The sequence below is a fragment of the Lissotriton helveticus genome, chromosome 12 (genome assembly GCF_964261635.1).
Source record: "Lissotriton helveticus chromosome 12, aLisHel1.1, whole genome shotgun sequence".
NCBI classification, from domain to species: domain Eukaryota; kingdom Metazoa; phylum Chordata; class Amphibia; order Caudata; family Salamandridae; genus Lissotriton; species Lissotriton helveticus.
In genome coordinates this window covers 913732679-913745116 of record NC_136073.1, presented here as the reverse complement: position 1 = coordinate 913745116, position 12438 = coordinate 913732679, and positions in this window count along the sequence as shown.

Genomic DNA, 12438 nt, shown 5'->3' with positions numbered 1-12438 from the left:
CCGGTCCAGTCAGGCTTCAGAACTTCTTATAGCACAGAGACAGCGCTGGTTGAGCGGCTCTGATTCTATTGGACCTCTCTGCCGCCTTCGATACGGTTCCTCACCAGCTTCTTCTTTCCTGCCTATCTGCCATTGGCATCTCTGGGGCAGTGTGGACCTGGCTGGAGTCCTTTTTAGATGCCCGCACTCAGCAGGTCTGGATACCTCCTTTTTCATCCTCGGCCAGGGAGGTCTCGACTGGAGTCCCTCTGGGCTCAACTCTGAGCCCTCTGCTTTTCAACATCTATCTGACTCCATTGATATCCCTGGCGTAAGAGCTGGATGCCAAAATCATGGCTTATGCTGATGACACCCAGCTTTTATTCACTTGGAATGGCCCCGACCTGTGCACTGGGGCTGCTCAGAGCTGCCTTGCCGCCGTGTTTACATGGCTGGCACAGGCTAAGCTCAAGTGCAATGAGGGGAAATCTGAAATTCTGCTGTATGGCCAATTTCCTCCATACTTTGTTGATGCCCTGTGGCCCTCTGATTTTCCCCGTCCACTTTCAGAGGGTGGTCAGGCTAAAAATTTGGGAGTCTGGTTTGGCGGGGATCTCAGGTTCTCTGACCACATCAAGAGGGGGAACAACCTTTATAACGCAACTTTTAGCACGCAGTGCTATTACAAGGCAGACTTTAAAACGAAAACCATTACAACGCATTACACTGGGGGGCGCTCTAGGATAGGGAATAGTTTTAATTTACTATCCAACACCTTCCCTAGTGTCCACGGGGACTGGTGTTGGAATAGTAAATTAAACTATTCACTATCCAGCACCCCCCAGTGTAATGCGTTGTAATGGAATGCGTTTTAAAACTTGCGTTGTTACAGCATGCGTGGTAAAAGCATGCGTTGTAACAGCGTACATCCCATCAAGAGACAAACGGGTGTCTGTTTTGGCACACTCAAGTCGCTTAGTAGATTTTTCCCTTTGATCCCTCAGCCGGCGAAGGAAATGGTGGCTCGGGCACTTATCTTGTCCCGTTTGGACTATGCCAACGCGATTTTTATTGGCAGCCCGGGATATTTGGTGAATAGACTCCAATTGATCTAGAACGCGGTGGCTAGACTCTTATTCAATATCTCTAAGAGATCCAGTATAAGATCATATCTGCGTGACCTCCACTGGCTGCCTGTGGCCCAGCGGGTGCAGTTTAACACCTTCAGCGCGTCGCAAATTTTCGCGCTGTGCTGAAAGTTCTAAAAAACGGGCGGGCCGTGACGGAACGGTTCCGTCATAAGCACAGCCCAACCGGCGCTCATGACGGAACCGTTCCGTCACAAGCATCGAAGGGGTTAAGGCCCTCACCCTAGCCCATAGAGCACTGCATGATTCAGGACCCTCTTACATTAGGAAACGTGTGGCCTTTTATATTCCTCGCCGATCCTTACGTTCTGCCTCTCACTGTCTGATGGCCACCCCCCGCTTCCGGCGTAGACTAGGGGGTCAGTCACTTTCGAGGTAGCCACGCTCTGGAACAGTCTCCCCGTCTCTTTGAGCCACACCCAGGACCGTGCCTTTAAGAGACTCCTCAAAACTCACCTTTTTAATCAGGCTTTTTAAATCTTTCTCCTTCCGCACCTCTGCAGTTCTTATCGCGCCAGAATACACTGAAGTAATTGTGCGCGTTATAAGTCTCTTATAACATAATATAACATAAAGGGTTGTTCCAAAATGATTTTTCCTCATGCCGTGTTGATGGGATTCTGCAAGTTCCAGGAAAGGTACAGCCAGAACTACTCCTTTTGTAATTTTGGGGTAAATCTGTTCAGTAGTTTCACATTTTTAAGGGAAGAAAAAGATAGATATCTGGGGATGTGGACCCACGGATACTGGTGAAAAGCAAGGGCCTGATTGGGTGGCTAGAACATGAAAGGACATTTTCGACCACCATTTAGTTTTTTGCCTGGGCCACGGGGAAAAAGATAAATAAAAAAACACATAAAGGGGCCGAATAGAAATATCCTGGCTCCATAGGACACTTGGAGGAGTCTCATGAGCAATAAATTGTCCAATTTTGTGGTGGGGGGCGATCTGCTGATACGCCATAGCACACAGTACAACCCCCAGTGTAAATCTGCAATGGATCCATGGATTCAAAGCCCAACGGCAAAAAAAAAAAACATTACCCACTTACACCATACCCCCACTGCGTGTAGCCAATGGGAGTACGCAGCGTGGGGTTGGGTGCATGCGGGGGTTAACCACTGGGCCTGGCCGCAGACCAGCACCCAGCATGCATGGCCAAAGGCCGCGTGCGGTGGTTGTGTATTAACGTACGGTAATTTTGTATTACTTTACATAAAAATAAAACATAGAAATTCACTGAATAAAGCAAAACTTACAAGGATGTTGTAGTTACCCACAAAAAAACCATTTAAAATCAGAAGTTATAATTTTACTTATAGTTATACTTATATGAATAAATTGTACCTTGTACAGTTGGGTAACTTTAGGCCATGAATTATAATTTCTTAATGTAACTATAAATATAACTATATGGGCGCTTCAGCCATGCACTGCTTATGGCCACATATATTACATCACTCATGGCATATTCTAGGACATCATTTCTGAAATTACTGATGACATCTCAAATGACATAATTGATGACCTCACTGTTAACAGCACAGATTGCATCACTGCTGACCGCCCGCAGAATTGGTGGAATTTGGTGACTCTGTGTCTCTCTTGTAAAGCAGAGTTCCGGCCAAATTCTGCTGATCACCACCAAGGTTGTGATTGACCATGTTGAGTGCTGCTGGTAAATCCAACAGCACCAGAGCTGATACCTACCCTTGATCATCTTTCAATCTCAGACCACACAACGCAATCATCATTACAGTTTCTTTACTGTGCTAGTGCAGGATGGGGAAAGGTAGTGTTCTTTTTCATGCTTTTTATGCCATTGTCTTTCTAACTGTGGTAATGTTAGTCTAGCCTCCCTCAGTTACTCTGTGTACCATGGTGCTGATTTTACACGGTTAATATGAAGTAATTATGGCAAATTTATGAACTTTCAAATCTACATCAAGTTTATCATTATTTGTGAGTAGTCAGGCACAAGGGGATACATTCTTTTAGACTGCAGTGGAAATAATAAATGTACCCCCTTCAATGTCCAAATCCTTCTAAACTGGAGCTTAGAGGGGAGTGGGAGCAGTACATGTAACCTGTCCAATGACTAATACTGTCCCCAGTGTAGCTTAGATTGAAGTAGTAATAGTTAACTTAACCCATTTAATGTCCAACACCTCCCACAATGTACCTTACATTGGAGTGCTAATAGTAAATAATATAACCCATTCAATGTGCAACACCTTCCCTAATGTGGGTTAGATTGGACTGGAAGTGTTACACAACATGTATATAACATTTATTTAATATGCATTATTGTATTACAGTTGGATGCAGTGCAATGGTGGCAGTGTTTTATAAATAATATATAAATATTGGATTTGAATTACTTTTATATTTACATATTATCTTTTTACCCTTAGTATCACATTGTTGATTTCTATACATATTTTGTATATATGAGTTTGACAGTTTGTTTAACACCATTTGCATTAAGTACTGATTTAAAAAACAATCATACATGTTTTACTGTTTTGAAAATAAATATTTTACATATACATTTTACAATTTAACATGTTTTTGTTTTTGTATATATTTTGAAGCAATATGTTTCCTACTAAAAATGTTTTAAACATTTTTCCCAACATATGTATACTCAGTATATATTAATAATATTGCTCCCTCCCTCTGTCCATATCCCGGTCCCACCAGTGTCACTCTTCATTTCCAGCTGTCGCCTACTTGTGTCTATAGTCCTCCCAATGGGTCCAAATCATTTACCATTTCTGGGCATCTCCCATTTTGAGAAATAAACTTCTCCGCCTGTTGGCACCAATCCATGTTGTGCTCCTAGTCTTGTACCCCGGGGTGCTGCCACAGACCATGTATGTGCAATATTTCTGTTTGCCACTCCTTAGGCTAGCATGAACCATATTCCCATGTGCTTGGGCTGATGGAGCAAGGTTTCGCACGTTACGCGACTTGCTTGTACTCATGAACCTCGAATAACTATAATGTATTAACTCAACATGTTTGTCTTACTAATTTCCCCGTTATTCTGACATTTTGAGTGTCCCAGAGACGCTTGCCTATGTGTGTATTAACCTTAACAACGCTTGTCATTAAAATGGCCGCTGCCTGGCGGGATTTCTTCTGCGCATGCGTCGGTCACACTCACGTGACGTGATGTACTCGCAGTTCTGGTGGGAATCTTTGCGCTTGCGCACTAGCATTGTGTTCTCACATGCAGGAGCTTGCGCTGCTGCTTTTGCGCTACTGTTCGTTTGCATTTATATTTACGCTATAGTTAATATAAAGTAAGGGGAGTCATGTAGGGATTCCTGGTATACAGTGTAATCATTTATTTTCTATATTCTAAATAGTTTTCGCTTACTTTTCATGTATCGAACTTTGAGAGCATGAGGGATGGGAATACTCCATATTGAATCGCTTTTCTGCGCATGACAGTCATCTGCTGGTGGACGAGCTCTATGACATTGACCATCTGCCAACCCGAGGTCCCAGCCAAGATGTGCCTGGAAAGATGCACCTTCGCCTAGCAGAATGAAGCTGAGCTGTCCTGCAAATGCAACAATTGTATTTATTCATTGTATTCTGTAGAACATGTCATGGGAACCCCAAAATTCAATAGGCGGTCCCAAAACATGCAAATGTGGTATTGTAAAAGCTTGTCCTGATTGGTGTGTTTACCTGGCCTACTTGGGGACCAATCGAAATTGGAGATTCTGACACTTGCAACATTTGGGGGGTGGTACACTGACCCAAAAACAGTATAACTAGCCTAGGGTTAGCTAGAGAAATTGTCCGACTTGTCCGAATAGCTGACCTGTCACTGACCCAACGCACTCAATAGGTGATTGATACAGAGGGCTGCAGAGCACTCTGTCCGTAATTTTCAGAAACCCAAGCGGGGTTTTGGAAACCTTAAGTGCTGGCGGAGCACTTTGCTGGGGAGTTCGATAACCCAATCGGCGTTCTGACTGATAGCTGCACAGAGGGTGGAGCGCAGGCGTTGCTTCCGAACTGCGGGTGCTGGTCTACCTTGGTGGTCCTGTCCTGATCCTAATCTGGTTTTCCTGTCCTGACCTGGGGTGTCCATTCTGCACCTGCTGGCCTACTGGCGACTGTCCTTCCTTGGGGTTCCTCCTGTCCTTAACTGACCCGTGGCCAGGGTTGGTCTTCACACCATACTAGGTAAATATAGAGCTGAATAATCTATTCTGCATCTCCTATTTTTTTCCTTTCTTTGCTTTAATAAAGTCATTCTCTTGCACATTTCGATTTTCCATGTTTTTCGCACCACTAAATGAACAAGTCATATCTTATCGTTGTTATTCTAGCATGTTCCATTTCTTACCCATCCTTTAAGTACATTCCTTTTTTCAGTTCATGATATATAGATGTTCCTTTTCTTTACCCATCCTTTAGTCGATTCAAGTAATTGCACCGTTTTATTAGTATGGTCTATTTTGACTTTACCTATAGTTCCTCTTCATGGGGAAATATTTCACTGTGAAATTCTAGTATGTTCTTTATTTTTCCCGTCTTTTAGACAACACACTGGGTCTAAACTCTGAAACCAATATTAGTATGTTCCCTGATTTTACCTTCCTTTAGACTTATAAATGGTTGGTCTCATTTACTTCCTTTATGGATGCGTGCTCTTTGTAATCTTGGTCATTGATTGCTTACTCATTGTAAATCTTATGCTTACGGAATCTGATGAAACTTAGATAAAGGTTTTTAAAACTTCCCGTGTCTCTGGTTATTATCCAAATGCAAATATAGAAAAAGGTATTTTTGTGTCTGCCTTTCATTTACAGCTAGCTCCCTGATCCATTGTGATCAATAGGTACCCGTAACGGTGGATTGGTAAGTCGGGTACACTGGAAATAAAATAGGAAGGAACTGGGATACTGGTAGTAGAGTGTAAGGTCACCTGATTAATGAATATAGTAAATTGAAATATATGGGCCCGATACGTATGTGGTAAAATTGTTGGTCGGGTGACCTGCGCGCTCTATCAGTATTTTTCTGGTAGCAGAGGAAATGGTTAGGGACTAGTTAAAGTTAGGTAGTACTAGTTAAGATAGTTAGGTAGGTTATTTGCTGCTAATTGTGAACATTTTGCTGCTAAACGAATTTACAAATGTTTGATTGCTTTGAAAATTATGAAATGTTTTAAATTGTTTTTCTTGCTGTTATATTGATAAATGTACTAATATTACCCGTTAGTAAATTGTTATATGTTTGTCTGGAATCCCCGGGGAATTGAATAGCGAGTGGTGAGGAGAATCCACTTCGCTCTGAGGTCAGTGGCGCGAGGAAAATTAGTGCATGGTTAGGCAGAACTGGAAGCGCTAATTAGGGTTTCTGTATGAATAGTTGAATAAATGATAGCAACGAGTTTGCTAATGAAACTTCAGTTGTGATTTAACCTAGTAAGGGTCACACGAGAAAGGAGTAGTAGGTTCGTCGGAGCTTGAGTGATAGCAAAAGAGTTCGCTAGTGAAACTTTAGACTTAGTATATATCCCGGAAAGAAGTGGATGAGTCGAAGAATTAGCAGGTTCTCTAATGCTTGAGTGAAGGGTAGGCAGAAGAGATCTATCCGTAGTGTATGAAAAGTAGACAAAAGAAGTTTACTTGCAGTAAAACAAATCTTTCCTGTCTAGAAAGAAATCAGGTCTCCGTTACCTTGTGAAGGAGGGAGTCAGTTGCGGAGCTGCTCTGACGTCACTCTGTGCCGCGCTGGGATTGGTAGGGACACCGGGTGTGTAGCGGAGCTGGAATTGTAACGGAGGGGTGAGCGCAGAAGCGTGAAAACCTGTCTCGCGAAAAAGCAGCGCACCCATTGGTCGAGGTTATTTGAAATCGCCATTTGATTGGCTGCACGAAAATAAAAGACGCGATTGGATTGAAAGTGGTTTAGTAAACAAAGTCGGTTGCAGAAAACTTTATGTGGCATACGTATATGCCAGAGACTAGACCTGATCCAAGATATCTAGGATTTGGAAAGGATCATTGGAAAGGTTATAACACCAGCATTATGTACGGAAATAAGAGAAAAATGACTTTAGTAGACAAAGTGAAGAATTATTTCAAGAAAGACAAGCCTATCAAAACTAGAGAAGGAGTTGTCATTCCGCCACCTAATACTCCTGCATCTTTTATGATGTTTGATAAAGGGTACCACTCGTGTGTGTGGTTGGAAAATTGGGTGGAATACACGAAGAATGACGGAATTTTGGCTTTTCCGTTAGAAGGTACATTTAATGGCAGGATTCTATTCAATTTAAGAACCCGAATGAATGATTTGCATCCCAGACCCAGACTGACACAGTACGAAGCCTTAGAAGAGTGGGAGATAGAGGCTTTTGAGCGAGACAAACCTAGACTGGACAAAGGTTTGACCAAATGGTATCCAAAACTAAAACAAGAAACACGAGAGAAGAAAATGAAACAATGGAGACAGAATATGATAGTAGAAGGACTGTACCCTATCATGGCACTAGGAGAACCCGAGGGAGGGAAAAAGACAGAAAAGACCAAACATTGGGTAACCAGTGGGGACTCGGATGACGATTATTTGGAGGAATTGTTCATGAAAAATCCACCTCCTTATAATGAAGGACCCAGATCCTCAAGTGTAGGGGATGCTTGCCTAAGACCTCCTTATCAGGAAGGGCCAAGACCAGTAAATGTAAGAGACAGCTGTCAAATACCTCCTTATCCGGAGCACAGGAAATCCATTCATGAAACCTAATTATGGTGAGGGACCAAGTATGACGCATCCAACTGCCCCAAGCCTGACTCCGCAAATAGTACCTGAAATAAGCTTGGAAAGAATACTGCAGGAACGAGAGCGAGAGGCCATAGCTAAACAGAGGACAGAATTAATTCAGAAAATCTCCCAGCTAAATACAAGTCCTGAAGCCCTGACCATCCCAGTAACTATTGGACCAGTCGTTCCTTTGTATGGGGATAAACCGGGGTGTCCAAAGACTCCAATTATTACCCCAGCGGTAGTACAGCCGAGAAAAGAGCCCTTAATTATAGATGATCAGGCAAGTGAATGTGAATCAGAAATTTCCTTAATGGATTTACCGATCAGAGAACTCAGAAAAGGTCCGCAGAGAAGAAACACTCCTTTCACTTCAGGAGAAATTCAAATGGAAACAACTTCAGGTACTAAAAGTGCCACTGTAGTGACTCCTGAAGAAATTGAGAGATGGAGTTGAGAACTAGAGAAACCAAATTCCCTATCGAGACCATTAGATATTTACAAATTAAGAATAGAATTGGAAGAACTGATGGCTGGAAATGTGGAGTTGGACAGATTAAATACCTTTTCTGAAGAAGAGCTGCTGTTTATTTGTAAGAGCATCACCCGTAATACTAGGGTGTTCCATGAGAAGTTAGTGGACTCCGCGGCTAGTATGGGAATTGATATTGGGAAATCTAAATCATTGCAAAAACCCTATAGAGCAGAGTTCCCAGACAAAGATCTGGAAAATATGAATGTGTCAGGGAAGAAGGTACAGATCAAAGAATTAGTGAATCTGTTGCAAAAATGGGGAGAATTAGAAAAATGGAAAGCCAGATTGGCAAAGAAAAAAGAGGAGATTAGATCCAAACAGATGACTTCTGAGTATGTCTTAAAAGCGGCAGACAAAGCAGAAAAATGATATCCTATGCGAGAAGTGCCAGGTGGGAAGTATGTATATGTTCCATGGTCCCGACAGGATATTGTGTCTTTTACCAATGATTTCCCAAAATTACGAGAGAAACCTGTAGATTGGTATAGGCAGGTAGAAAGGTTTGTGAAGGTACAAAAATGCCTGTGGAAAGATCTGGATGGGTTTTTCGATATCGTAGTTCCTGTAGATTTGTGGACAGAATGTAAAATTGCCATTGGTTGGCCTAGTGAGGAATTCCCGAGGGACCCTATTACAGGGGCTCCTTCTGATGAGGTAATGAAAAAATATCATCAAGTAATGTTACATCTGAAAGGAAAGGTGCCTGCAAAAGAAACTGATTGGACCAGAATAGATAGAACTACCCAGGATAGAGATGAAACTGTGCATTCTTATTATGAACGATTGTTACAGGTGTTCAAAACGTACAGCGGCATAGATAACATTGAGATGAAAGACATGACCCATTTCATCTACAGGTTTGTAAACGGTTTAAGACCTGAAATTTGCCAATGGATCAAAGACAATAAAATCTGTTGGCAGTCTAAGAAAATTGATGAGGTGTTAAGGTATGCCAAGTACTGTGAAGATGAGATGGCTGACAAACGGAAGGCCTTAAAAGAAAAGGTCATGTGGGCACAGGTAAATTTGGCAGAACAACAAGAAAACCAGTTGGGTAAAATGAACAGTAATACTCAAAACCAAGGTTCTGGGGGTGGAGGGAAGCCCAAAGTAAAAATGAGCCGAGAGGAGGCCAAAAAGAAGTTCCCCTGTCACGGGTGCAGACAGATAGGGCACTGGAGAGACGAGTGTCCGTACGCACATTATACTAACCCCCAAATTAATGATTTAAATCCACAGACGCAGAATGAAAAACCAAGAAAGACCCAGCAACAGGTAAAACGTAGTCAGTTGCCCCGTGCACCTAGACCGAATTTTAAGGGAAAAGCACAGCAGGGTGAAGACATCGAAGTATGGGGAGGAAAGGCGGATAGAAATGCAGCAACTTCACAATTTTTGTTGAATGATACTTTCCTCTGTGATGAACCTTACTGACGGTGCCTGAGTGGGGAGGACATGGAGTGCGTGCTTGGCGCCTCCTTGCCGGTAGACCAGTCAGGGCCATACATTGAAGGAAAGGTTGAAGGAAATGATGTCACCTTTCTGTTGGACACTGGGGCTACCCGTTCTACTGTAAGAACAGCAGACGTTCCAAACCTACCCCTCTGGGGAGAAGCGATCCAAGTAGTGGCTGTATCTAATCAACTGATTAGTACCCCAGTTACTGAGCCCATGGAAATTACCATAGGGAATTTCAAAGAAATGCATAGATTGTTGTCTGTGATTCCAGTCCTGTAAACCTATTGGGACGTGATTTGTTGTGTAAAATGAACTGTACCATCTTTTGCACACCAAAAGGCGTCAAAATTCAAACCCCAGATGAAGATGGAATATACAAACTAATGCTAATAAGACCTGACTCAGAGATAAAACGACTGACAATACAAGACTTACCTGAAGAACTTCAACAGACAGTGAAACCAGAAGTATGGGATTTTACTGGAAAAGATGTAGGATTAATGGCGAATGTTGACCCAATTAAAATAGCCATAAAGGAAGACGCAGTTTACCCAAGTACTAAACCATACAAAATGAATGCAGAAGTGAAAGCAGGTGTTGCCATAGAAATAAAAAGATTGCTAGAAGCAAACATTATACAAGAAGTGTTGAGTAGTCCTTGCAACTCCCCGATAATTGGCATCAAGAAACCTAGTGGTAAGTATAGGGTAGTGCAGGACCTGCGAAAGGTAAACAAAATTGTTGTTCCGTGCTGTCCTATTGTTCCAAACCCAGCAGTGATCTTGTATCAAATTCCATGGAATGCTGAGTGGTTCACCGTAATTGATTTATGTCACGCATTCTTTTCAATCCCATTGCATCCAGACAGCAAATTTCTTTTCTCCTTTGAATTCGACAGTCACGTGTTCATTTGGAATCGCGTCCCTCAGGGTATACAGAAAGCCCCTCAATCTTTAATCAGATTCTGAAAAAGTGCCTTGAATCCTTGGTTTTACCTGGAGAATCTGTTTTGGTGCAATATATAGACGACCTCTTGGTGGCGTCTAAGAGTCAGAAAGACTGTGTTGTCGACACCATTGCCTTACTGAACCACTTAGGTGAAGGAGGGCATAAAGTATCACCTGACAAACTACAGTTCTGTACCTCTTCAGTAAAATATCTGAGGCACCAGATAGAGAAAGGTATCAGGAGAGTTACTTCATAAAGAATTAGGATAATTTGAAACATGCAGTTACCCAACACTCAGAAAGAGATCAGAATGTTCCTTGGAGTTGTAGGATACTGCAAACAATGGATTGTGGGATTTGCAGTCCTAGCAAAGCCCTTGATAAAAATGACAAGGAAAGGAGCAAAGGACCCAGTAGAATGGGATGAAGAAAGCATGACAGCCTTTACTAAATTACGAGAATGTCTATGTACAGCCCCCGCCCTAGGAATGCCTGATTATTCGAAAGAATTTGCACTATTTTGTGATACACGAGACAATTGTGCACTGTCAGTCCTAACCCAAGAGCATGGTTTGACTAGACGTCCAGTAGCATACTTCTCTGCTACTTTGGATCCAGTGGCTGCTAGATTGCCTGGATGTCTGAAAGCGGTAGCTGCAACTTGCATGAGTCTTGAACAGAGCGAATCCATCATTATGGGACATCCTGTAACTGTGTATGTTCCACATGCAGTTGTAATCTTACTGACCAGAACTAAAACCCAGTATCTCACACCTAGTCGGCTGACTAAATATGAGAGGATTCTTGTGGGTGCGGCAAATGTAATCATTACTCGGTGTAACATATTGAATCCAGCAACCCTATTACCAGATTCATTAATTGCAGAAGCAAGGGGAGAGGTCGAGCATGACTGCATTGACCTGACTGAATTTAGTACCAAACCACGTCCAGATATCAAGGAAATGCCCCTGCCTGTAGAAGATTATGAGCTGTTTGTGGATGGCTCATGTCTGAGACATGAGAATGGAGGCTAAAGCGCTGCCTATGCTGTAGTCACAGTATCCCGTGCTGTAGAAGCATCCTATCTGTTTGGAGTAAAGTCTGCACAAGTAGCCGAATTGATTGCATTGGCAAGAGCCTGTAAAGTTGGGAAGAATAAAAGAGTAACCATATATACTGACAGTCAGTATGGTTACGGGGTTGTGCATGACTTCGGCCAACTATGGCTGCAAAGGGAGTTCCTGACTTCTTCAGGTACTCCTATCCGAAATGGAAAAGTGGTACAGGAATTACTGGAAGCAATCCAGTTACCAAAAGAATTGGCAGTGGTCAAATGTGCTGCTCACAAATCTGGCGATGACAATGTGACAGCAGGTAATCGATATGCTGACCAACTGGCCCAACATTGCGCAAGACATCAAATGGCAGTTAATATCAAATTGGGGGGAAATGGAAACAGCTGCCAACTTATGGTGTTTGAGAATGTGCCAACATGGGAGGAACTGAGAGATTTACAGAATGCAGCAGGACCAAAGGAAAAGAGAAGATGGAGAAAGTTTGGTTGTCAACAGAGAAA